General features: G+C 36.3%; 1 protein-coding gene and 1 non-coding gene across 21 annotated transcripts in view; both read left to right on the top strand.

Annotated features, from left to right (window-relative positions):
• The window catches only part of BBS9 (Bardet-Biedl syndrome 9), a 458,699-nt gene that overhangs the window by 88,920 nt on the left and 345,266 nt on the right, over positions 1 to 24,513 (top strand). The gene's annotated exons all lie outside the window — the stretch shown is intronic.
• LOC145524961 (small nucleolar RNA SNORD86) lies at positions 15,275 to 15,361 on the top strand. Its single transcript, XR_014067990.1, has one exon. It is a non-coding gene; the product is annotated as a small nucleolar RNA SNORD86 (small nucleolar RNA).

The raw sequence follows: 24,513 nt of genomic DNA, 5'->3' as shown, positions 1-24,513 counted from the left end.
TCAGAATTTTCTTCTTTCCCAAGATAACCAAAGCTACAACTCTTTGGCTTTGTGGCAGTGATTTTCATTCTCAATGGAAAAAAGAGATGGAGAACTTAAAAGTTCTCATTGGTGACTGAGTGTCAGGGCAGTTTGAAAAACCATCCGCACCTTCATTCCTTTGAGGATTGATACCCCAGAAGAGGATAATTTGTCCTGGTAATTCTTCTCAATATTTTGTAATAACCTAAATGGAAAAAGAGCTTAAAAAAGAATAGATAAATATATATGTATAACTGAATCACTTTACAGTACACTTGAAACTAAAACAACATTGTTCATCAATTATACTCCAATATAAAATAAAAAATTTAAAGAATAATTAATAATCCTACAAGCAGAAAACAAAGGAAAATTTTTCCCCAGGAGGATTCTGGATATTAGCATGGAAGAGCATTGTTTTCTTGTTTTAATTTTTTTTTACTTGAAATATAGTTTATTTACAATGTTGTTTTAGTTTCAGGTGTACAGCAAAGTGAACCATTTCTATACATACTTATATTTACTCTTTTTTAGATTCTTTTCCCATATAGGTCATTACAGAGTATTGAGTAGAGTTCCCTGTGCTGTATAGTAGATCCTTATTAGCTACCTATTTTATATATAGTAGTGCGTATACATCAGTTCATGGGAGGTCACCTTTTTTGGGGGGCTGTGCTAGGTTGTCAGTGCTGCTGGGCTTTATCGAGTTGCAGTGAGTGGGGGCTACTCCAGTTGTGGTGCGTGCGAGCTCTAGGGCATGTGGGCTTTAGTAGTTGTGGCACATGGGCTTAGTTGCCCTGCTGGATGTGAAATCTTCCCAGACCACGGATCAGACCCATGTCTCCTACATTGGCAGGCAGATTCTCAACCACTGGGCCACCAGGGAAGTCCACATAGGAAATCATTTTTAGTGAATTTTTAACTGTTAGATGATATCAGCTTTAGGGTGCAAACAAATACACAGATCTGCTTTGTTAGACATTCTTGCACATTGTAGGTATATCTTGTAGGTCTTCTATTTATAAGTACCGCAAGATTAGAGAAATCTCTTCTCTCATTTCCAATACGATGCAGAACAAAGAAGAGGGTATAATACAAAAATAAACTCAAAATGGATTAAAGATCTAAACATAAGACCAGAAACTATAAAACTCCTAGAGGAAAACATAGGCAAAACACTCTCCGACATAAATCACAGCAGAATCCTCCATGACCCACCTCCCAGAATATCGGAAATAAAAGCAAAAATAAACAAATGGGACCTAATTAAAATTAAAAGCTTTTGCACAACAAAGGAAACTATAAGCAAGGTGAAAAGACAGCCTTCAGAATGGGAGAAAACAATAGCAAACGAAGCAACAAACAATTAATCTCAAAAATATACAAGCAACTCCTGCTGCTGAATTCCAGAAAAATAAAATGACCCAATCAAAAAATGGGCCAAAGAACTAAACAGACATTTCTCCAAAGAAGACATACAGATGGCTAACAAACACATGAAAAGATGCTCAACATCACTCATTATTAGAGAAATGCAAATCAAAACCACAATGAGGTACCATTTCACACCAGTCAGAATGGCTGCTATCCAAAAGTCTACAAGCAATAAATGCTGGAGAGGGTGTGGAGAAAAGGGAACCCTCTTACACTGTTGGTGGGAATGCAGACTAGTACAGCCACTATGGAGAACAGTGTGGAGATTCCTTAAAAAACTGGGAATAGAACTGCCATATGACCCAGCAATCCCACTGCTGGGCATACACACCGAGGAAACCAGAATTGAAAGAGACGCATGTACCCCAATGTTCATCGCAGCACTGTTTATAATAGCCAGGACATGGAAGCAGCCTAGATGTCCATCAGCAGACGAATGGATAAGGAAGCTGTGGTACATATACACAATGGAATATTACTCAGCCATTAAAAAGAATACATTTGAATCAGTTCTATTGAGATGGATGAAACTGGAGCCCATTATACAGAGTGAAGTAAGCCAGAAAGAAAAACACCAATACAGTATACTAATGCATATATATGGAATTTGAAAGATGGTAACGATAACCCTATATGCGAGACAGAATAAGAGACACAGATGCATAGAACAGTCTTATGGACTCTGAGGGAGAAGGTGAGGGTGGGACGTTCTGGGAGAATAGCACTGAAACATGTATATTATCATATGTGAAACAGAACACCATTCCAGGTTCAATGCATGAGACAAATGCTCAGGGCTGGTGCACTGGGATGACCCAGAGGGATGGGATGGGGAGGGAGGTAGGAGGGGGGTTCAGGATGGGGAACACATGTAAACCCATGGCTGACTCATGTCAATGTATGGCAAAAACCACTACAATATTGTAAAGTAGTTAGCCCCCTACTAAAATAAATAAATTTATTTAAAAAAAAATTTAGAAAGGCAAGTTATAAAACAGTGTATTTTAGACAAAATTTTAATTAGAGTTTAGTACAGCTTTTGTCACATAAGGTTTTATCAAATATAACATTAGCTAGTGTAAAAATCAGTAGGGGAAATGTCAGCTTTTCTGGAACATCTTGATTTTTTTGTGGATAGTTTGCCATCGCTATAGAAATAATCTGAAAAAATAATTTCTCTTCATTCAAAAATATTATCTTGATTGGCTCTCATGTAAAAAATACAATCCCTTTTTGAAATAACAATTTGGAGAAGTGATATGCCTAAAAAAAGTCCGTTTTTCTGAGACTTAATATTTAATTCTCAATGGATGCATTTCTAAACTATTTTAGTCAAAAATGTATTCAAAGTGAAACAGAAGGAATAATAAATTAATGGAGCTTAAAAAAAAAAAAGAAGAGGCTATAAGAGCCATACAAAAAATGTATTTATGTTATCAAGTGTTTGAATACTCAATTAGTTAAACAATTAAACATAGACTTAATATATGATCCAGCAATTCCACTTCGGGTGTATACCCAAAAGAAGTAAAAGCAGGGGCTCAAGCAGATATTTGTACACTCATGTTCATAGTTTCAACAGTTCATGAACCGTGAACTTCCAGATGTTCAAGCTGGTTTTAGAAAAGGCAGAGGAACCAGAGATCAAATTGCCATTGAAAAAACAAGAGAGTTCCAGAAAAACATCTATTTCTGCTTTATTGACTATGCCAAAGCCTTTGACTGTGTGGATCACAGTAAACTGTGGAAAATTCTTAAACAGATGGGAATACTAGACCACCTGACCTGCCTCCTGAGAAATCTGTATGCAGGTCAGAAAGCAACAGTTAGAACTGGACGTGGAACCACAGACTGGTTCAAAATCAGGAAAGGAGTACGTCAAGGCTGTATATTTTCACCCTGCTTATTTAATTTACATGCAGAGTACATCATGAGAAATGCTAGGCTGCATGAAGCTCAAGCTGGAATCAGATTGCCAGGAGAAATATCAGTAACCTCAGATATGCAGATGACACCACCCTTATGGCAGAAAGTGAAAAAGAACTAAAGAGCCTCTTGATGAAAGTGAAAGAGGGGAGTGAAAAAGTTGGCTTAAAACTCAACATTCAGAAAACTAAGATCATGGCGTCCAGTCCCATCACTTCATGGGAAATAGATGGGGAAGTAGTGGAAACAGTGGCTGACTTTATTTTTGGGGGCTCCAAAATCACTGCAGGAAATTAAAAGACGCTTACTCCTTGGAAGAAAAGTTGTGACCAACCTCGACAGCATATTAAAAAGCAGAGACATTACTTTGCCAACAAAGGTCCATCTAGTCAAGGCTATGGTTTTTCCAGTAGTCATGTATGGATGTGAGAGTAGGATTATAAACAAAGCTGAGCACCGAAGAATTGATGCTTTTGAACTGTGATGTTCAAGAAGACTCCTGAGAGTCCCTTGGACTGCAAGGAGATCCAACCAGTCCATCCTAAAGGAAATCAGTCCTGAATATTCATTGGAAGGACTGATGTTGAAGCTGAAACTCAAATGCTTTGGCTACCTGATGCCAAGGTATCTTGGAAAAGACCCTGATGCTGGGAAAGATTGAAGGCGGGAAGAGAAGGATACGACAGAGAATGAGATGGATGGCATCACCAACTCAATGGACATGAGTTTGAGTAAACTCCAGGAGTTGGTGATGGACAGGGAGGTCTGGCGTGCTGCAGTCCATGGATTGCAAAGAGCTGGACACGACTGAGCGACTGAACTGAACTGCTCATAGTAGCAGTATTTACAGTAGGCTCCAGAAGGTGGAAGCAATCCATGTGGCCAATGACAGTTGAATGGATAAACAGAATATGTTGTATACATATAACAGAGTATTATTCAGTCACAAAAAAGAGTGAAGTACTGATGTATGCTACAACATGGCTGAATTTGTAGACATTATGCTGAGTGAAATAAACTAATCACAAAAGGACAAATATTCTGTGATTCCTCTTATATGAGATTCCTAGAGTAGTGAGACTTGGAACAGAAAACAGAATGGTGATTGCCTGGAGCTGGGAGAGCATGGACTCCAGCATGCTAGGCTTTCCTGTGCTTCACTATCTCCTGGAATTTTCTCAAATTCATATCCATTTAGTCAGTGATGCTATCTAACCGTCTCTTTCTCTGCCACCCTCTTCTCTTTTCGCCTTCAGTCTTTCCTAGCATCAGTCCTTCCAATGAATATTCAGGGTAGATTTCCTTTAGGACTGACTGGTTTGATCTTCTTGCTGTCCAAGGAACTCCCAAGAGTCTTCTCCAGCACTACAGTGCAAAAGCATCAATTCTTCAGTGCCCAGTCTTCATTATGGTGCAACTCTCACATCTATACATGACTACTAGAAAAACCATTCTTTGACTACACAGAACTTTGTTGATGAAGTGATATCTCTGCTTTTTAACATGCTGTCTAGGCTTGTCACAGCTTTCCTTCCAAGGAGCAAGTGTTTTTTAATTTCATGGCTGCAGTCACCATCTGTGTGATTTTGGAGCCCAAGAAAATAAAGTCTGTCACTGTCACTGCTTCCACTTTTCCCCCTTCTATTTGCCATGAAGTGATGCGACTGGATGCCATGAACTTAGTTTTTTGAATGTTGAGTTTTAAACCAGCTTTCTTACTCTCCTCTTCTACCCTCATCAGGAGGCTCTTTAGTTCCTCTTCACTTTCTGCCATTAGAGTGGTATCATCTGCTTACCTGAGGTTGTTAATATTTCTCCTTGCAAATTGATTCCAGCCTGTAATTCATCCAACCCAGTATTTCGCCTGTTGTACTCTGCATATAAATTAAATAAGCAGGGTGACAATATACAGCCTTGTCTTAACCCCTTTCCCGATTTTGAACCGGTCAATTATTCTGCGTCTGGTTTTAACTGTTGCTTCTTGTCCTGCCTACAGGTTTTTCAGGAGGCAGGTAAGGTGGTCTGGTATTCCCATTTCTTTAAGAATTTTCCATGGTTTGTTGTGATCCACAGGTCAAAGGCTTTAGTGTAGTCAGTGAAGTAGAAGTAGATGTTCTTCTGAAATTCCCTTTCTTTCTCTATGATCCAGTGAATGTTGGCAATTTTATCTCTGGTTCCTCTGCCTTTTCTAAACCGAGCTTGTACATCTGGAATTTCTTAGTTCGTGTACTGCTGAACTGGAAGGGAATGGGTAGTTAATGTTTAATGCATACAGAGTTTCATTGGGAAAGATGAAAAAGTTCTACAGATAGATTGTGGCGATGACTATATAACAATGTGGATACCACAAAACTGTGTATTCAGAAACAGTTAAAATGGTAAACTTTACATTTATGTATGCATGTGTGCCCAGTTATGTCCAACTCTTTGTGACTCCATGCATTATAGCCTGCCAGGCTCCTTGATACATGGAATTTTCCAGGCAAGAATACTGGAGAGGGTTGCCATGTCCTATTCCAGGGTATCTTCCTGACCCAGGGATCGAACCTGCATGTCTTGTGTCTCCTGCATTGGCCGGTGTATTCCTTACCACTGTGTAACCTCGGAAACCCTCATTTTATCTATTTTACCTCAATTAAAAAATACTTACAGCATAAAAAAAGTGAGATGAAATAAGTTTCAAGAGTAATAATACAGTATGTAGTTTGTTTAGAATCCTTAAAGCCTTCAATCTTATTTAGTTGAAGCAATTAAAAGTAAAATATTAGTTTGAAATAAAAATGTTATTAGCTTAATTTGTTTATCTAAATTAAAAATCTTTTCATTTTGTTTATTCTAGATTAAATACTCACAAAAGGAAGAGGGACAACTTTGGTGTATTTTTAAGTCTTGTTTTGAGTTTATACTTGGTTTTGGGTCAGGGGTATGTTGAGGGCAGTGAGAACAGAGAATTAAAATTGTGAATGAAAGGTAAGTTAGGCTTTATTTTTCTAACTATTTTAAAGATGTAAGTAGTTTAGATGCTTGGAAAATTGGAATTAGTGTGTCCTTCAAAATAAACAGGAATAAACTTTTTTGAATTAAAATTATTTGCCTTTAGGATTTTGACTTGTAATTTAAACATAAAAAGATCTATTTTCTCCACGTCAAGTTTCTTACCCTTGGCACTGTTGACATTTTGGTCTGGATAACCCTTCATTGTAGAGGCTGCTCTGTGCTATTGTAGAATGTTTAGCAATAATGCCTTTAGATGCCAGTAGCACTCTCCCCTTCCCCAGTGTGACAACCAGTTGCAAGAAAAAATAACCCGTGCTGCTCTCATTATAGTATTAATATTAACAAAGATTAAGGACTATATTTTTAGGTATAACTTACCCAACTCTTTTTTTCTCCTATTATAACTATTAGGTCTGAATCAGAATTTAATATATGTTCCTTTAATATATGTTTCATAAATTCATAAATTAGCCTACATTATTTTTGGAGGGAATTACCAATGCCAAGCTTTCTGATTTATATTTCATACTCAAATATTTTAATTATTGCTTTAAAATTACTCCTGTTTTAAATTATAAAGGCCATATATAATTCCATAAAACTTGGAAAAATACAAAAAATTACTATGAAGAAAATTTAAATTACCTTTAATCTTAAAATTTATATGTAAACAGAAATACATGAGCTTCTAAAGCTCATGATGAAAATGTAGTGTGATTTTGGTGAACATTTGGAGACACTAGATTAAAATAGAATCCTCTCTTTTTGGATTAAAAATGTCAAACAATGACTGTAAGCAATTCTTGATTTTTTTAAAGAAATAAGAGTGCTAGAGCTCACCAATATTTTCACTTAGCTTAATTTTGACTGTTGTACAAATAACTGTGGTAGCATGTATGAGGCTGTCTGTGAGATTACAAAAGGTTTATTTATGAACAAATTATCCATTTGAGAGATTAACAGTAATTTTCTCATATGTGTGTAAAGTACCTTCTTATAGAACACTATAAACCTTTCAACTGTTCAGATATAATATATCGCCTAGGTGTATATGTTTATAAATGTATGTATATATCTATATATTTGTATCTGTTTCTAATTTTATAAACAATAAAATTTAGGTTTGAACAGAAGCCATAGCCTTCACTATATAATTGAAAAAACGTGTGTTTCCATATAGGCAAGCCTACAGAAAATAGTAACTCTCAAACAATTCATTTGTTTAGAAAATGCTTTCAGAACTTTACATGTTAAATTCATAGTTCTATTACAGTTATTGAATTTTGTAATGAGAAGCATTTGTTCATTGACTTAAACTTTCAACAGAATTTAACAATTAGAAATTTTCCAGAATGAAGAATACTGTGTGTATTGGAGAAATAGAGGAGATGGAGAAATGAGACATTGTCTGGAAAACTGAAATAATCTTATAGGTGAACTCTGAGTCTTGGCATTGATCGTTTAGCTGGCTATTTTGATGCTGAACTGTTAATTTACTTTTGTTTGCATTATTTTCTTTAAAATAATGCCATAGCAATTTTGGGCTTCCCTGGTGGCTCAGATGGTAAAGAATCTGCCTGCAAGGCAGGAGACCTGGGTTTGAAAGATGTCCTGGAGGAGGGCATGGCAACCCACTCCAGTACTCTTGCCTGGAGAAATCCCTATGGACAGAGGAGCCTGGTGGGCTATAGTCCATGGGGTCGCAAAGAGTCAGACAGGACTGAGCAACTTTCACATATAACTATTTTGACTGATTTCAAGTAGTTAGTAAAGTGTTACCAAGTTGCAAGTACATTTTTATAAATTACAAATAATCTGTTCAGAATCTTAACTTATTTTAACTAGGAGAGGGAAAGTTTTCATTCTTAACTTTTTGCTTTCTCATTTTGGAGTCATTAGAGATTTATTGACTAGCAGTTTATTTTACATGGTATTGAACTTCCTATAGCTGATTCATGTTGTTGTGGAGCAGAAACTAATACAACATTGTAAGGCAGTTATCTCCCAACTAAAAAATAAATAAATTAAAAAAAGAATCACCTGGAGATTTGAATACTGATTGCGAGGCCTATTCCAGACCTGCTAAGTCAAACTGGGCAGAAAGGGGCAGGGAGGAAATTTGAAACTGACAAAGTTTATATCCTAGCTTTACTACTTATTATCTGAGTAACTTTAAACAAGTTACTTAACCTCTCTGTGCCTTCTTCTATGAAAGGTTGGTAATAGTATCTCATATAAGGTTGCTATAAACTTAACAACAAACATTACCTGTGATGACGATGATATAATTATCCAGGGCCAATCTGTTGACCTGAGTTTGGCAACCGCTGGTATAATGAACTACTTCTTCCTCTGTTAAAGTTTCAGATGTTATGATCCTAAACTTCTTGTGTTAGCAATATGACATACTAGTGTGTGTGTGTGCTCAGTCGTGTCCGACTCTTTGTGACCCCATAGGCCCCAAGAATACTGGAGTGGGCTGCTGTTTCCTTCTCCAGGGGATCTTTCTGATCCAGGGATCGAACCTGTGTCTCTTGTGTCTCTTGCGTTAGCAGACAGATTTGTAAGTCTTATTTGTTTTGAAATTGTGAACTTCAAGGAGGAGGAGCTAAGCAAACAGATTTTTCTATTAAATTTATTTAATCCAAAGAAAGGAACAGCATTGTGTTTCATACATTAATTTATGTTCTTTTTTAAAACCAAATCTTTTTTTTTTTTTTTAATGAAAGCTACTGTATTGTATAACTGGCATCCCAAAATATGAAGCCAGTAAAAAACTATTGAAATATCTTAAATGGAGAGTGTGTTTGATTTAAGAGGGAAAAAACAAGACAACTGCAGATGTTGTTTCTTTTTCTTGTGTTAAAGAAATCTTCTAATAAGGGCTATTAACTTTGAAATCTCTATTGTCTTTCCAAAGGCTAAGAAAAACATTTTTTTGACTTGTACTGTGCCAGTTTCCTTCACATGTTTCCATTTAATTCTTGAGACAACCTGCAAAATATCAGTAAATATTATTTCCTTTCTAATGGAAGTATTTCTTTCTAAATAAGGAAATTGACAGAGTCAGAATTCTGTAGTTATGTATATTTGTTTATATATTATATATAGGTATATGTGTGTGTGTGTGTGTGTGTGTATACTTATATATGTGCGTGCTAAGTCGCTTGCAGTCATGTCCCGTGGACTGCAGCCTGCCCTGCCCCTCTGTCCATGGGATTCTGTAGGCAAGAATACTGGAGTGGGTTGCCCTGTCCTTCTCCAAGTGATCTTCCTGACTCAGGGATCGATCCTGATGTTTTTCAACATTCATTGTACCAGATGAATTTTTTTTGAATGGACAATAATAGTCATAGTTTTTATTATGTAATCTCATTTTTTTTTTTCTCCTTGAGTTTGTCACTGTTGATATATTTTGGTCTTGAATTTGACATGTAGCAAGTATATTTTAGTATCTTGTTAGAGAAGTACCATCAAGTATGGAGTTGTATCTGTTGTCTCAGAACATGGATCCAAAGAAGAGTATGTTTTACTTTTTTGGAAAAGAGAATTTTGCATTTGGCAGCATTGGATAGTTCAAGTGGCCCCACTTAAACTCTTCTGCATGAGAATATATTTTTTTCTGTCCTCCTTTCTTCTTTCTTTAAGACAGGATTCAGATTTGAGGTCTTTTGAAAATCCACTTGAGGTAGGTCATGAAGGACTTGACTTTTTATTCAGCAGGAGGTGGCAATCTTAGCACATTTACTTCTAATTAAAGCCAGAACCCAGTGTTTCACTAGGGGATTTATTATTACTTTAAAGCAATGAATATTTTGCACTTGGAAGTAGAGTTTTCTCTTATAAACCTTGGAGTGCATTTGGGCCTGAGGATTTAAAAAAGCTGTTGATTGCCACTGTGCATTAAAAAGGTTAAAAGTCATCATTTTAACAGTTAGTTTTGTGGCATTCTCTTTCATTATAATGCTTATTTTATGGATTTTATAAAGGTGCATTAAAATGCAGCAGCTTCTGTTGGAATGATATTAAATCAAGTTCTTGGCTTCACTGGAAACATTTTTGTCCTTTACAAAATTGATTGGACTTTTAAAGTTATAAACATAACCGAAGATGGAAATATTTGTGCATTGGCATATATATACAAAGAAACTCAGACTGTGTGTGCATATACAGGAAGTGAAATAGAAAAGTGGAGGTGGTTACCTGGGTAATTCATATTCCTAACCAACTTTATTGGAAATACTTGGCTATTTTCTCATTTTATATAAACAGTTTCTTTTACTTTTCACTGTACTTTGTGTGACTAGAAACTGTATGAACAATTATTTATTCTTGAACTTTGGATATGTAGCTCTTTTTTGTGAGTAATGAAACGGCTTTAAGGAACATTTTTCTGTATTACTCTACTGCTATTTCATTGTTTATACATTAAAAAATTAAATAGAGAAAATACAGTTATACAGTGGGTTATTATTAAATTTGATGACTAATTGTAACTATTGACCTTTGTATATTCTTTTATATACACATGTGTACTTTAAACACCTGAAGGAGGGCACAGCAACCCACTCCACTATTCTTGCCTGGGAAATCTCGTGGACAGAGGAGCCTGGCAGGCTACAATCCATAGGGTCAACACAGAGTCAGACACAACCGAAGCAACTTAGCACATACGCACACACGTACTTTAAACAAAATGGGTAACACAGTTCATTCCTGACCATTTTGCCCTGTAAATTGTGACTACATGTCAGTGAATATGACATCATATCCATTGACAGCTTGTCAATGAATGTATTTACTTCATCATTTTTAATGGCATAGAATTTGTGTTCTATGCATACATATAAGTTGACTGTTGAACAACATGAGTTTGAACTATGTGGGTCCACTTATACTTAGATTTTTTTTTTCAGTGAATACATACTGTAGTACTACATAATTCTTGACTGGTTAAATCTACTCATGTAGAACCATGGATATTGAAGATTGATTGTAAAGTTATACTCAGAGTTTAGACTATGTGGAGAGTCAGTGCCCACCCCCTGTTATGTCCAAGGGTCAGCTGTACATCGTAATTAATTTCTGTTATTATATACACTCATTAATGTTTTTAATACTTTTTATAAATTATTGAATGTATTTGTGATTCTTTATATGCTTGTTAAAAACATAAAACAAACACATCTTTATTTTTTAAAAAAGAATAAAAATGGAAAGCCCCTCTTAAAAATTTCCTTGCTGCCTATGAAATTTCATTCTTCTCTAGGTAAATAGCTTGATGAACAACTTTGCACTTGCATACATTATTCAATGCTTTTATAAACATCTTCTCTTTTATTTTATGTCAATGGATTACTATATATTCATCTATAACTTGCTTCTTACATTTACACGGATATCTTTTCATGTCCAAACATATAGACTTACCTTGTTCTTGTATGGGCTTCCTAGAATTCTGTCTATGGATATTTCATAATTTATTTAGCTGTGGAGATTGCTTCCAAAATATACAATCGTGGACAATCTCTTTTGCGTTGGCTCACTCTGCTTTGATGTACAGGCTCAGAGTAAAGCTCACAGGTGACTATTCTATTGGACTGACTATGGCATGTATTTTATTATTTATATTTTATTACACTTAGGAGTACAGTTGTATTTGTTGATCTTACAATGGAGAATAGAGGCAGTTGGCTAAAAATTCTAGAAAATTTGCAGAGTTTGCTCATTTTATAGTTGGTAGAAACAGAGCTTGTCTAGAAGTTGTAGTAATTACTTTATGAGGACATGAATGCATGTTCCCTCTGTTCTCTCCTCACTTTTCTTCCCCTCTCTGTTGTTTTTAAGGGTAGAGAAATATTTCATGTACAGAGGGCATTCTTTTATTTCATGAAATAAGAATAGCCTATTTATGAAGAGATGCTTTTTGTCTGCCTCTAGAAAGAAGACCATAAATCAGCAATTTGAAAATTTAGGTCATTATTTTACTGAAAGTTTTCTAACACATTTGCCTTCTTGCCAAGGTTCAATTTATATATTTGGTAATGTGATTTTTTAAAATCACATTGCTTGAAGTTTTATCTTTAAACCCCATGGCAGAGCCAATCATTGATGGGGCCTGAGCTTCAGGAATGGTGGGAAGTTTGATGGATACCTGCCCCTTCCGTTAAAAGAATTTTTTTGTTTTAAGTAACATATTCAATTTGGAAACTTGGGATGAGGTTTTATGAGATGGGAAATAAAATAATCTCTAGTTGACACTAAGAACTAGCTGATCATGACTATTCTAGTGTATTTTTGGTGTCTTTTTATTTTGCATTTTAATGCTGTAAAGTCAGATTCATATTGTGTTTACTCTTTTAAGGTCTTTTTTCTCACTTAATGATATCACAAACATTTACCAAATCAACAAGTATTCTACTGCAATATAATTCTAAATGATTATAGAGAATTCTATGCTTTACCACTGTTAGTGGAATTATTGCTAATATTTTGCTTTGAAGAATACTATGGTCATTGTAAAACTTGTATGGAACCACAGAAGACTCCAAGTAGTCAAAGCAATCTTGAGAAAAAATGAACAAAGCTGGAGGAATTATACTTCCTGATTTTAAATTATATTAGAAACCTATAGTAATCAAAACAATATGGTATTCTATAGATCAATGGAACAGAATAGAGAGCTGAGAAATTAATTCATGAATTGATTTATGACAAAAGGATCAAGTATATGCAGGGGGGAAAGGATAATCTCTTCAGTAATAATGCTGGAAAAACTGCATTGACACATACAAAAGAATGAAGCTGAACCTCTTACACTATACACACAAATCAACTCCAAATGGATGAAAGACTTAAACGTAAGACCTGAAACCATAAAACCCCTGGAAGAAAATGTGGAGAGTAAGCTACTTGACATTGATCATAGCAATGATTTTTTTTTTTTGATTTTACACCAAAAGCAAAGGCAACAAAGGGAAAATAAACACATGGCATATAGCAGTGTGTAAGTTTAAGGTTTACAGCATCAGTATTCTCACTGACTTACATATATTGTGAAATGATTACCACAGCAAGTTCAGTTAACACCCCATCATATGATACAAAAAAAGAAGGAAACATATTTTTTTCCTTGTGATGAGAACTCTTAGAATTTGCTCTCTGGACAAACTTTCAACTATTATGTCAATAAAACTGAAGAGAATGAAAAGAGAACATTTTTTAGCACCACAAAAAGTTAAGAGAAATAGAAATACTAAAAATTTTATAGTCACAGAAAAGTTGTGCTGTGCTTGGTCACTCAGTCGTGTCCGACTCTTTATGACCCCTATGGACTGTAGCCTGCCAGACACCTCTGTCCATGGTATTTTCCAGGCAAGAATACTGGAGTGGATTGCCATGCCCTCCTCCAGCGGATCTTCCCAACCCAGGGATCAAACCCACATCTCCCTCATTGCAGGTGGATTCTTTACCATCTGAGCCACCAGGAAAGCCCATGAATACTTGAGTGGGTAGTCTGTCCCTTCTTCAGGGGATCTTCCTGACCCAGGAATTGAACCAGGGTCTCCTGCATTGCAGGCAGATTCTTGATGTACAAAGTTTGTCCATTGTACATCAGCTCAGGTACCTGATGATCAAAATTGAGTAGCAGGGAGTCGCTAGCATACATTTTTCTGAGAAAGTGATGACCATTCAGATTTGTTATTTCTATTATATTTTTGGATAAATTCTTTGGAAAGAAAAGTGAGTGGGGACAAAGGGGGGCCTTTTTTTGACTGTAGCATTATGATTATAACAAAAATGTATTCATATGATTACTTCCAAATTTTAAAATAAATAATCCCTGCTGGAAAAAGCCTCAATCCCCCCCAAAGGGGGATAACATAAAACTAAAAAGCTTCTGTACAGCAAGGGAAACCATTAACCAAATGAAAAGGCAAACTATGAAATGGGAGGAAGTATTTGTGAATCATATATCTGATAAAGAATTAATATCCAAAATATGTAAAGGCTCATGCAACTTAATAGAAAAAAGCAATCTAATTTTAAAATGATTGCCATTTTTAAATGATTGTCATCCCCTGGAGTTGCCGTTTCCCACTTCAGGGGATAAAGGGAAATCCTGCCATTTGTGACACCATGGATAGATATTGAGGGCATTATGCTAACTGAAATAAGCCAAAGACAAAATGCTGCATTGACTTATGTGGAATCTAAAAAAAAAAAAGGTTAAACTCATGGAAACAGTAGAAATTCTGACAGTCACAGAGGTTCAAATACTGGTAATTATGACCATTGTATTTTTAAAATTATTTTACTTTATTGAGGTGTGTGTGTGTGTGTATGTGTGTGTGTGTTAGTCACTCAGTCACGTCCAACTCTGTGATCCCATGGACTGTAGCTCTCCAGGCTCCTCTGTCCATGGAATTCTCCAGGCAAGAATACTGGAGAGGATTGCCATTCCTTTCTCCAGGGAATCTTTCCAACCCAGGGATCAAACCCGGATCTCCTGTATTGCAAGCAGATTTTTTACCGTCTGAGTTACCAGGGAAGCCCTTAGTAAGGTATAATTGACGTATAAAATTGTAAGATATTTAAAGTGTACATCATGGTGATTTGATATAGTATACATAGTTTAAGGATTCCCTTCATTTAAAACACGTCCATCAACACATTTTTTTTTTTTTTTTGTGAGAATATCTAAATTCTACTCTCTTAACAAATTTTAACTATACAGTATTGTGCTATACAGTGCTATCATCTGCATGTTTTACATTAGATCCTCAGGCCTTATTCATTTCATAGTTGAAAATTTGTACCCTTTTACCAACCTCTCCCTATGTCCTTTACCCCCAGTCCCTGGCAGCTACTTTTCTACTAAAACCCTAAGACTATGGGTTTAATAGTGATGGTTGACCAGGGCTTCCTGAGTTCTACAGGCCTCTGTCATGGGGGTGATGGCCAGCCCTGGTACTCAGAGATTCCCTGGGCCCAGCAAAGGGACCACATTTCCCAAGCTCTGAAGACAAGGACTAACACCCCAAAATATGGACTCATTTTTTTTTTTACTCTACCTTCATTGGCCCAGCAGCTGCCAAGAACAAAGGCGGTATCTCCTGATACCTGGCAAACAAATGCAATATTGCCTCATGAATTGAGTGTTTCTCTGAGGCAATTTGTATTTGGGAAGAAGCTTCTAGAATAAGTTGAGGGGCAGCTGCCCTTCTATGAGATTGGAAAGATTTCACGCAAAGGATCCGGATGTCATGAAGGAGGCAGTGGTTCACAGAAAGTGGTTGCTGAGATTACTAGGAAGCTGGAGAAACAGGAGAAGAAACGCTTGAAGAAGGAAAAGAAACACCTGGGTGCAATTTCCCTGATACCTTCAGAAAACAGCAGTAGTTTTTCAAAGGGATGTGAGGAAGCAAGTGGAAGACCCATGAAGAAGAGGCAAAAGCCCCAGGAAGCTCCTCAGGAGAATGGAATAGAAGACCCATCTGTCTCCCACTCGAAACTGTAGAAAAAGAAATCTTTTTCCCAAGGAGGAACTGGTGATCTTGAAGAGATCTTGAAGAAGTGATCTTGAAGAGAGAGCTGGCGGTGGAAGTCTTCTCATGATTAGAAAACCTTTGTTCAAAGATGAGCAAACCAGTTAGTTAGTGACCCTTAAGAGTCAGGGAACAACAGTGTCCCCAAGAAATAGAGGAAATTCTCTTGTAAGGAGAAGCCACTCCGCAGGGAACCTGAAGAGACAGCTGCCAGCAAGGGCAGTGGCTCCAAGAAAAAGAAAGCTCCGAAAGCCAGCCCAGGAAGATCAGAACCGACATTTCCCCAGTGGGACATGAATTGCAGAGGTATTTCCCAATCCATCCCCTATAGCCCAATAAAAATAAAAACAAATGAAAAAAACCTAAGGCTAGACACGTGAGACCAAAAGCTTTTGATACACATTGTAAATTGTTTTATGTTGAGAGATGGCCCAAATTTACAGCTTTTCTCCGCTGTGTGTAATATCTGTGCCAAGTCAGGTATTGTCATTTTCTTAAAAGTTCAAAATCTCTATTTAATGGGCAAAAGTGATGTGTGATATTTTCTTAATTTAAAAATAGTAGCAAAAAAATATTCATTGGGCAGTTGCTAAGTGCTCCCACCTAAGACTATGCTAAGGATTTGATTTAACCTTAACTTTCTCATTTAATTCTCAAAGCAACCCTGTAAATTAGGTCATTATTTTCATTTCAGGCACAAGAAAATTTAGGCTTGATAAGATTAAGCAGTTTGCCCAAGGTTGTGTCTTGTGATGATGGATTTTTAACTTTGTTCATTTACTTAACGGTACAAATACTTTAGTTTTTTTCTGATGTTAAATGTTTTGATCTTTTTTGTTACGGCTTCTGATCTTTGTATCTTTCTAATGAAGATCTTTCTTACACTGTGATTCTAAAATATTTTCACATGTTTTCTTAACTTTCTGATATTTGTTTTTAGATATTATATGTAGCAGGGCTCTAATTTAATTTTTTTCCCCAAATGTATATCCTGTTGTCCAAGTGCCATTTATGAATATTCTTTGAAATGCTGACTTTCTTATATGCGCATTACCCATTTAGTCATTTATTTGCTCTTAGACTCTACTCCTTTCCCTTAATTTATGTCCATAAATAGTGTGTATATAAAGAATGCCAATGATTTATTTGTCCATAAATAGTGTATCTATAAAAAATACAAATACTGTCTTAAAAATTAATATATAGTATGTTTTGATATGTGGGAGGAGTAATCATTCTTTATTGGTCTTGTTTTTAAATATTTATAAGTTATTCTTGTTTGTTTTTTTTCACTTTCCTTTCAGGCTTGAAAAATAGTTTATTGAGTTCCATGAAAAAAATCATGCTGGAGTTTCGTCTGGCATTGTATCACATCTATAGATTATTTTAATGCATAACTGACATGTTTATATATTGACTCTTTCCATCCAGGGATATAATATGTCTTATTATTCATTTAGCTGTCCTTTTATGTTTTTTAGTAAAAATTTTAGTTTTATCTATGTTGATTGTTTACTTGTTGGTTATTATCTTCCCTGCTTCTTTTCTTCCCTCCCTCCATCCTCCTTTCACTTCCTTCTTTCGTTTCCCTTATGTGCCAAGCACTGTAGCAACAATATGGTGATAAGTATAGAGGTCTGTGTGGGCTTCACTGCTGGCTCAGTGGTAAAGGGAGAAAGCAATGGCAACCCACTCCAGTACTCTTGCCTGGAAAATCCTGTGGACGGAGGAGCCTGGTAGGCTACAGTCCATGGGGTCTTGAAGAGTCGGACATGACTGAGCGACTTCACGTTCGCTTTTCACTTTTATGCACTGGAGAAGGAAATGGCAACCCACTCCAGTATTCTTGCCTGGAGAATTCCAGGGACAGAGGAGCCTGGCGGGCTGCTGTCTATGGGGTCTCACAGAGTCAGACACTGAAGCAACTTAGCATCAGCAGCAGTGGTAAAGAATCCACCTGCCAATGCAGGAGGTGCGGGTTTGATTCCTGGTCTGAGAAGATCCCCTGGAGAAGGAAATGGCAACCCACCCCAGTATTCTTACCTGGAAAACCCCATGGACATAGGAGCCTAGTGGGCTACAGTCCATGGGGGCCACAAAATGTTGAACACACCTTAGTGACTGAACAACAACAATAGAGGTCCATGACCTCATTAAGCTTGGAGAGGGAGACATATATTAAGTTGATAATCATAGAAGTAAGTATAAAAGCACAAGTGCTATGAAGGAAAAGATGCCATGATGATGAGGATATATTTTAGGTGTATATTGTTTAGTTCGGCCTTACTTAATTTGGCCTTCCTAAGGAAGTTAAGATCTGAAAGTTGAGTTAGAGTCAGTGTGTTAGGAATGCAATTGCCTTGATTGCTATTGTGAATGGAATCTTTGTAATGACATTTTTTTTTTTTGGAGGAGATGGGAGGAAGTCTGGGAATTTAATTTTATGTTGACAGTTATTTTTCCTGCTCCACAAAAGATAATATTCTGCTCTGTTCTGGCAAACATTGATGTTAAAAAGTCATCTCTTAGTCTAGCTGTTATTCTTTTGCTAGTTAACCAGTCTTTTCTCTATTGCTTTTAAAAAATTCCTTTCGTCTTTGGTGTTCTGCAGTTTCTCTGTCAGGCATCTAAGGGAGGATTTATTTTTACCTATCCTATTTGCAATTTATTTAGCTTAAACCTGGATCTTAGGATTGATGCTTTTCAACAATTCTGGAAAATCTTCAGCTGTTATTTCTTTGAATATTGCCTCTTTCATATTCTCTCCATTGTCTCGTAATGAAAATCCAATTAGATACATTAGACCATCTTATGTTATTGTTCATGTCTCTTTCTCTCTCTGTTTTTTTGATAATTTTATAATTTTTTGCTGTGCTGGGTATAGTAATTTTATTCTTTGTTGATAATTTCAGTGAATGAAGTCTTTGCAGTTCCGATTCTGCTTTCTAGTATTTTCGCTGTCTCTTGCTCATATTGCCTCCTGTTCCTTGTACATTGGGATTTTTGCCTGTGAAGTCATATTCTTGGAACTCTATCCATGGGAATGATTGGTGTGTTCCTTCAAAGATTTGAGTTTTCTTTTGTCAGCGTCTTGGTGGTACTTCTCACCCAGGGTCACTTTATACTGACTTCACAGGTTGAGGCTTCTTGGGCAAGTCAATAGAGTGAATTTGGTCTGAAAACCCACATTAAGATCAGCTTGGGGTTTGTGAATTCTTAGGAGAGAATGTTCTCCTTCCTCTTGTTCCAAGTTTTGAGATATGCATTTTGCTTTCTCTTGGGCATGTGTGTGTGGGTGGGGTGGCTGGGTGGGGTGATGCTATTTCTAAGTTCTCCTTACTGTAAGAGTAAAGCCCTTTGTGGTCTTAGCTTTATACTAGGGGGAGAAAGATAATACACAGGCTCAATTGGATTTCCTACATAGAGTGGGCCCCACTGTTTTTCTTCTTTACCATATGACATTTTGAGATTATGAAAACTGATGCTGAAGGTATATGATTTGGGAGAATGCCCCAGGGGCTCTGTTTACCTTTATGGTTCTCACTTTCACTTAGTGTTTGGCTCCTGAATTTTATTTACCATTTTTAAGGGGAGGCAGCATATTGATATACTCAAAAATACTGCTTTTAACAAACATTTTACTCTGTAATTTTATTGGGAGAATAAGGGTTTTATCTGTTGTTCTCATCTACTTATTTTATAATTTAGTTTATTTACGTCTTTAGTATTTATTATTTACCTCTTTAGTATTTACCTGTTTAGTTTTATTTGCCTCTTCAAGCAATCCTTTTAGACATAAGACAAGAATAAATAAATTACAGTGAGGAATTCGCCAAGAGGCTATATCAAGTTTTGTCTGCCAAAGTGAAATCTTTAACATTTTATATTTAAATCTGATGTTATTTATCAGCATGTGCATGTGTGTGTGCTCAGTTGTGTCTGACTCTTTGTGACCTCATGGACTATAGCCTGCCAGACTCCTCTGTCCATGGAATTTTCTAGGCAAGAATACTGGAGCGGGTTGCCGTTTCTTACTCCAGGCGATCTTCCTGACTCAGGGATTGAACCCGAGTCTTTTGAGTCTCCTGCATTGGCCGGCAGATTCTTTACCAATGTGCCACCCCATTTATAAGCACACTGAATGTATTTGTGATGTTCGGCTATGTTAAATTTGAAATCAGAAAAGAATTTGGAGATTATGTCATTAGAGTATCTATTTTATGCATAGTTTTCAGTTGGAGAAGCAGACTAAGGATTAGGCTTGAATTCTGGCTTGGCTGCTTACCGATTGTGTGTCCTTAGCAAACCATCGAAAACTTCCTGAGCCTTAGGTCTCTCTGCAGTTGAATGAGAACGATAGTTCTTGATCTTCCCAAGTTACAGAATATTTGCTAGAGATGGCATGTGTTAATAATATATGGGCCAGTGCTTGTAACCTGCTATTGTTAATTTTGAATCCTTTGATTTACTTCTATTAACCTCATGAGATTTCTATGAGAGAAGGTTGTCACTGCGTTCAGAAATTGTTACTTTTGTTCTATGCAATCTCTTGAAACCCACCTCAGTTCTTTAGCTTCTTTAATTTCCTCTTTGTATGACATTCTAGCTCAGTTAACCCTTAGAGCATAGAGTAGACACCAAGAAATTTGAAAGCCAGTTTAGAAACATCTATTGAAATACATATGGAGTGTTGCCTCGTTATACATGTCTTTCACATTTGTGTCAGATGGAGTATATGTCAATATTTTAGGATATAAAGTAAAACTAGTCTTTGATAGAGAATAGTAAAAGCCCATGTCATATCCAGTTAGTGGCAGAATTTTTGAAAAGTTGATTGCCGTTTGATAGGATTAGATTCTTTGTCTATTTGTCAGCAGAGGGAGCCTTTGCCTCACTTTTTGATTCCAGAAACCTGATGGTGGTAAGTTTGTAAAGAACCAACATATTATGGAAAATGCTTGTTTCCTTATCTAACCTAGGTCTCAATAGGTTTTAAACCAATTTTTTCTTTCTTCTTATAAAGCAAAACCTTTTTGTGCTTGTTTTCTGAGTTTTTTTTTTTTTTATTACTATTACTAGTGGTATATAAGTGCTAGTATGGGGAGTTCTTTAAAAGTGGTTCATGCTGGAATAAGCTAATGGCTCTCAAATGCTATACCCATTAAAGTTTTAAATAGTCTTAGGGTAATGAAGAAAAATTAAATAATGTAGTAAATTTTTCATAAAGCTAAAATTTGTTCAATTAAAGGGCTATACTTAGTACTGACATTTTCTACTTCGTACTTATTTATTTTTACATTGTCTATATAGATAATGTTGGTGATGATAGTCTTTATTTATTTATTTTTTTAAATCTCCTTATCGGGCAGTTTACAACCTGTGATATTCCCCAGTAGTTTCTGAAATTTTATACATCAGTGAAGTTCAAGAGCCTGGGATCACTGCTTTAGCAAGGACTCTAGCAAATAAAGATTGGAACTTCTGAACTGAACCATTTCGAACATCCTGGTTACTTTTGGTTCTGACTTTCCCCTGGGATGTTTACTTCCCTTTTACACTTAAGGAGAGAGACTTAATGACTAAACTACTGTATCTGATATTCAAAATATAAGTGTAGGTACTAGGGATAGTTGGTTTATTTTTTTTAAGTGTGCTAAATTTGGAATTAAAATTGGCATGCATTCCCACCATGTTTCAGGTCCTAAACTGGGTAGTTTGCATATATTCCCTTCTTTAGTCTTTACAGCAACCGAGTGGGGTATAAAGATTGTGATAAGGTTTATTTTGCATGTGAAGAAACAGAGAAATTAAAGTAGCCCAAGTTACATATCTAGAATGTGTCAGAGCAGGATTTAGAACATGACCATGTGGTCTTTTTGATTCAAAATTATTGCTCTTTCCACTATGTATTTTCCACTACTTTGTACTGTATTTGTTACTTTCTGCATGTTTACTCAATTTGTTCTTTTATGATATACCATCCTGATCTAAGAACAAGAAATACTTGAAGAGTATCCTATTTAATGGGGCTTCCCAGGTGGCTCAGATGGTAAAGAATCTACCTGCAACTCAGGAGACCTGGGTTCGATCTCGGGGTCAGCAAGATCCCCTGGAGGAGGGCATGGCAACCCACTCCAGTATTCTTGCCTGCCTGGAGAATCCCCATGGACAGAGAAACCTGGCAGGCTATAGTCCATGCAATTGCAAAGTGTTGGACATGACTGAGTGACTAAGCAGCAGCAGCAGCCCAGGTGGCTCAGAGGTAAAGAATCCGCTTGTAATGCAGGAGACGTGAGTTTGATCCCTGGGTTGGGAAGATTCCTTGAAGAGGGAAATGGCAACCTGCTCTAATATTTTTGCCTGGGAAATCCTATGGACAGAGGAGACTGATGGGCTATAGTCCACGAGGTCACAAAGAGTCAGACATGACTGAATGACTGAGCAAGCATGCATCCTATTTAGTACCCTTTTTGGGGTACTTTTCCTATGGTAGTAATTGTTTGTTTCATATTACCCAGAGAAGGACTTTATACTCAGTGCTCTGATAATTACTAAAGCTTTTAGGCTTAATCTGTGTATGGTTTTGAAGTTAGAGTTTTATAAAATACTGATGGATTTAAAGATCATTCTATTTCTTTTGTATCCTCTTTGGGCTGCCACAGTTTATTCTTTATGGTTAAGTGATTTCCCTTCTCATGCATCTATTTTCCTTTTGCTGTCCTCCCCCACCCCACCTTTATCTCCTGTGTCTTTCTATTAGGCTTTTATCTTTCTCAAAAGTGGTGTTATCCTTAATCTTTTCTCCCTCTACTTAGTATTTCCTAGTGTCTCTAATGTTGTGCATATAGTGAATACTTTGTCTTTTGACATAATACTAAGCCCTGAAATAATTTAGAATTTTAACTTCTTAAGTGTCATGTGTTAAAACTAATTGTTTCAGGGTCTTTTTCATACCACATTTACTTTGCTGCTATTCATTCATTCAACAATGTTTGTTGACTTCTGCTATGTACTGGGGACTATTTGGGGTAGAAAAGTGTGGTTAATAAAGCGTAATGCCAGATCTCATGGGGCTTTCATGTGAATGTGATAATATCGTTAAGTATCTTGGCCTACTTGATGATCATTAGCATCCTGTATCTAGTACTACAGTTTGACATGGTTTTCTACTTTCATGAGGATTCAGTTGACTTGAACAGGTGTTTTTGGAGTAGCGACTTATAAGGGGTTATACTCAATACTGTGAGCTAGACAATGAAAGCAAAATTGACTTACCTTCAAGGCTTTTATTATTCATTTATGGAAGTTGAGGAGGGGAAAGAGAGATGCCAAATTTAGCTGTATCACCAGGAAAAAGTATTGTCAGTACTAACAGGCAGTGATGAAGAATGTACTAAGAAAGAAAAGGGGGAGAATGGATTATTTATGCCTGGAGAAAACTTCAGAGTGGTGGAGTTAGATCCTGGGGATGGAGGACATCTAGAAGGATTTTATGAGGTTAAGATGGGGGAATGGTACCTGAGGTGCATTGAACTTACAGTAAGAAACACATACGGGCCTTTGGACAAGCTTATGTTACCTGAGAACCCCATGTTACCTGAAGTATTTGGTGATTGAGATTGGATGAGAGGGAGTAGAGTTCATTTAGCAGATATATCGAAGAGTTCTTTGGATATCCTACTTATTAATTTCTATTTATTTCTGAAGATACTGGTGTACTTTTGAATTTTTTGAGTTGATTGATAACATGATTGCATCTGTATGTTAAGATGATTACTTTGGTGTATTTGTTTTTATGACTTTTATTCAAGATATGATATTTTAACTGCTTCTTTTAGGAGAATCCAAGGACATTTAATAGACCAAATAGTGGTTAAGTGGCATCGAACCTTGTGATAAAAATTGACAGTTCAGGAAATTTGAAGTCCTTGTGGTCAGTATCCCCACTTCATTTTGATTTGCCTTTTAAATTGTATGAGTTTAGGTGAAGTTGAACCTCTGCTAAGAATCTCTTGGCATTATTTTTTCACAACCTAATTTAATTGGCTGTAATGAATTCAGGGATGTAGACTTTTAACATACGCTGATTTTAGGATTGAGAGTTAACAATATACAAAAAGCAAATATTTAGCTTTTGGAGTTATTTCTTTATGGAACTGATAATATTTGCAAATGAAGTATTTATACAAAATACTTAAATTTTTTTCTTTTTAGAATATTTTTGGGGCAAGAGTTTTCTGGATTTCTTTTCATGGCTAGTTATTACCTTGAGAAATTTGTCTCACTTTCAAACCAGTTATTAAAAAAAAATAGATCCCCAACTCTCACTGTTTAAGAATTTTCCTTTTGGATGAGAGAGAAGAAAGGAATGCTAATAAATAATGGGCCAATGATATCATCTATCTTGTCTTTCTTATGTCATCCTGCAAAAAAACATCAATAAAAGAGAGGCAGGGTGGAGTTCAGGGAAGAATTTGGGTACGTGTGTGTTGGAGGAGGGAAGAGAAGCAGGGACAGCTCACTGACAGAGAGGGCTTTCAGACACACTCATAATATACTTCTTTAGAGATTTCAATAGTGACCATGT

The sequence above is a fragment of the Giraffa tippelskirchi genome, chromosome 10 (assembly GCF_054371585.1).
Source record: "Giraffa tippelskirchi isolate mGirTip1 chromosome 10, T2T-mGirTip1v1.2.pri, whole genome shotgun sequence".
Taxonomy (NCBI): Eukaryota; Metazoa; Chordata; class Mammalia; order Artiodactyla; family Giraffidae; genus Giraffa; species Giraffa tippelskirchi.
Note: the sequence above shows the minus strand (reverse complement) of the source record. Positions and strands in the feature narration are given on the sequence as shown.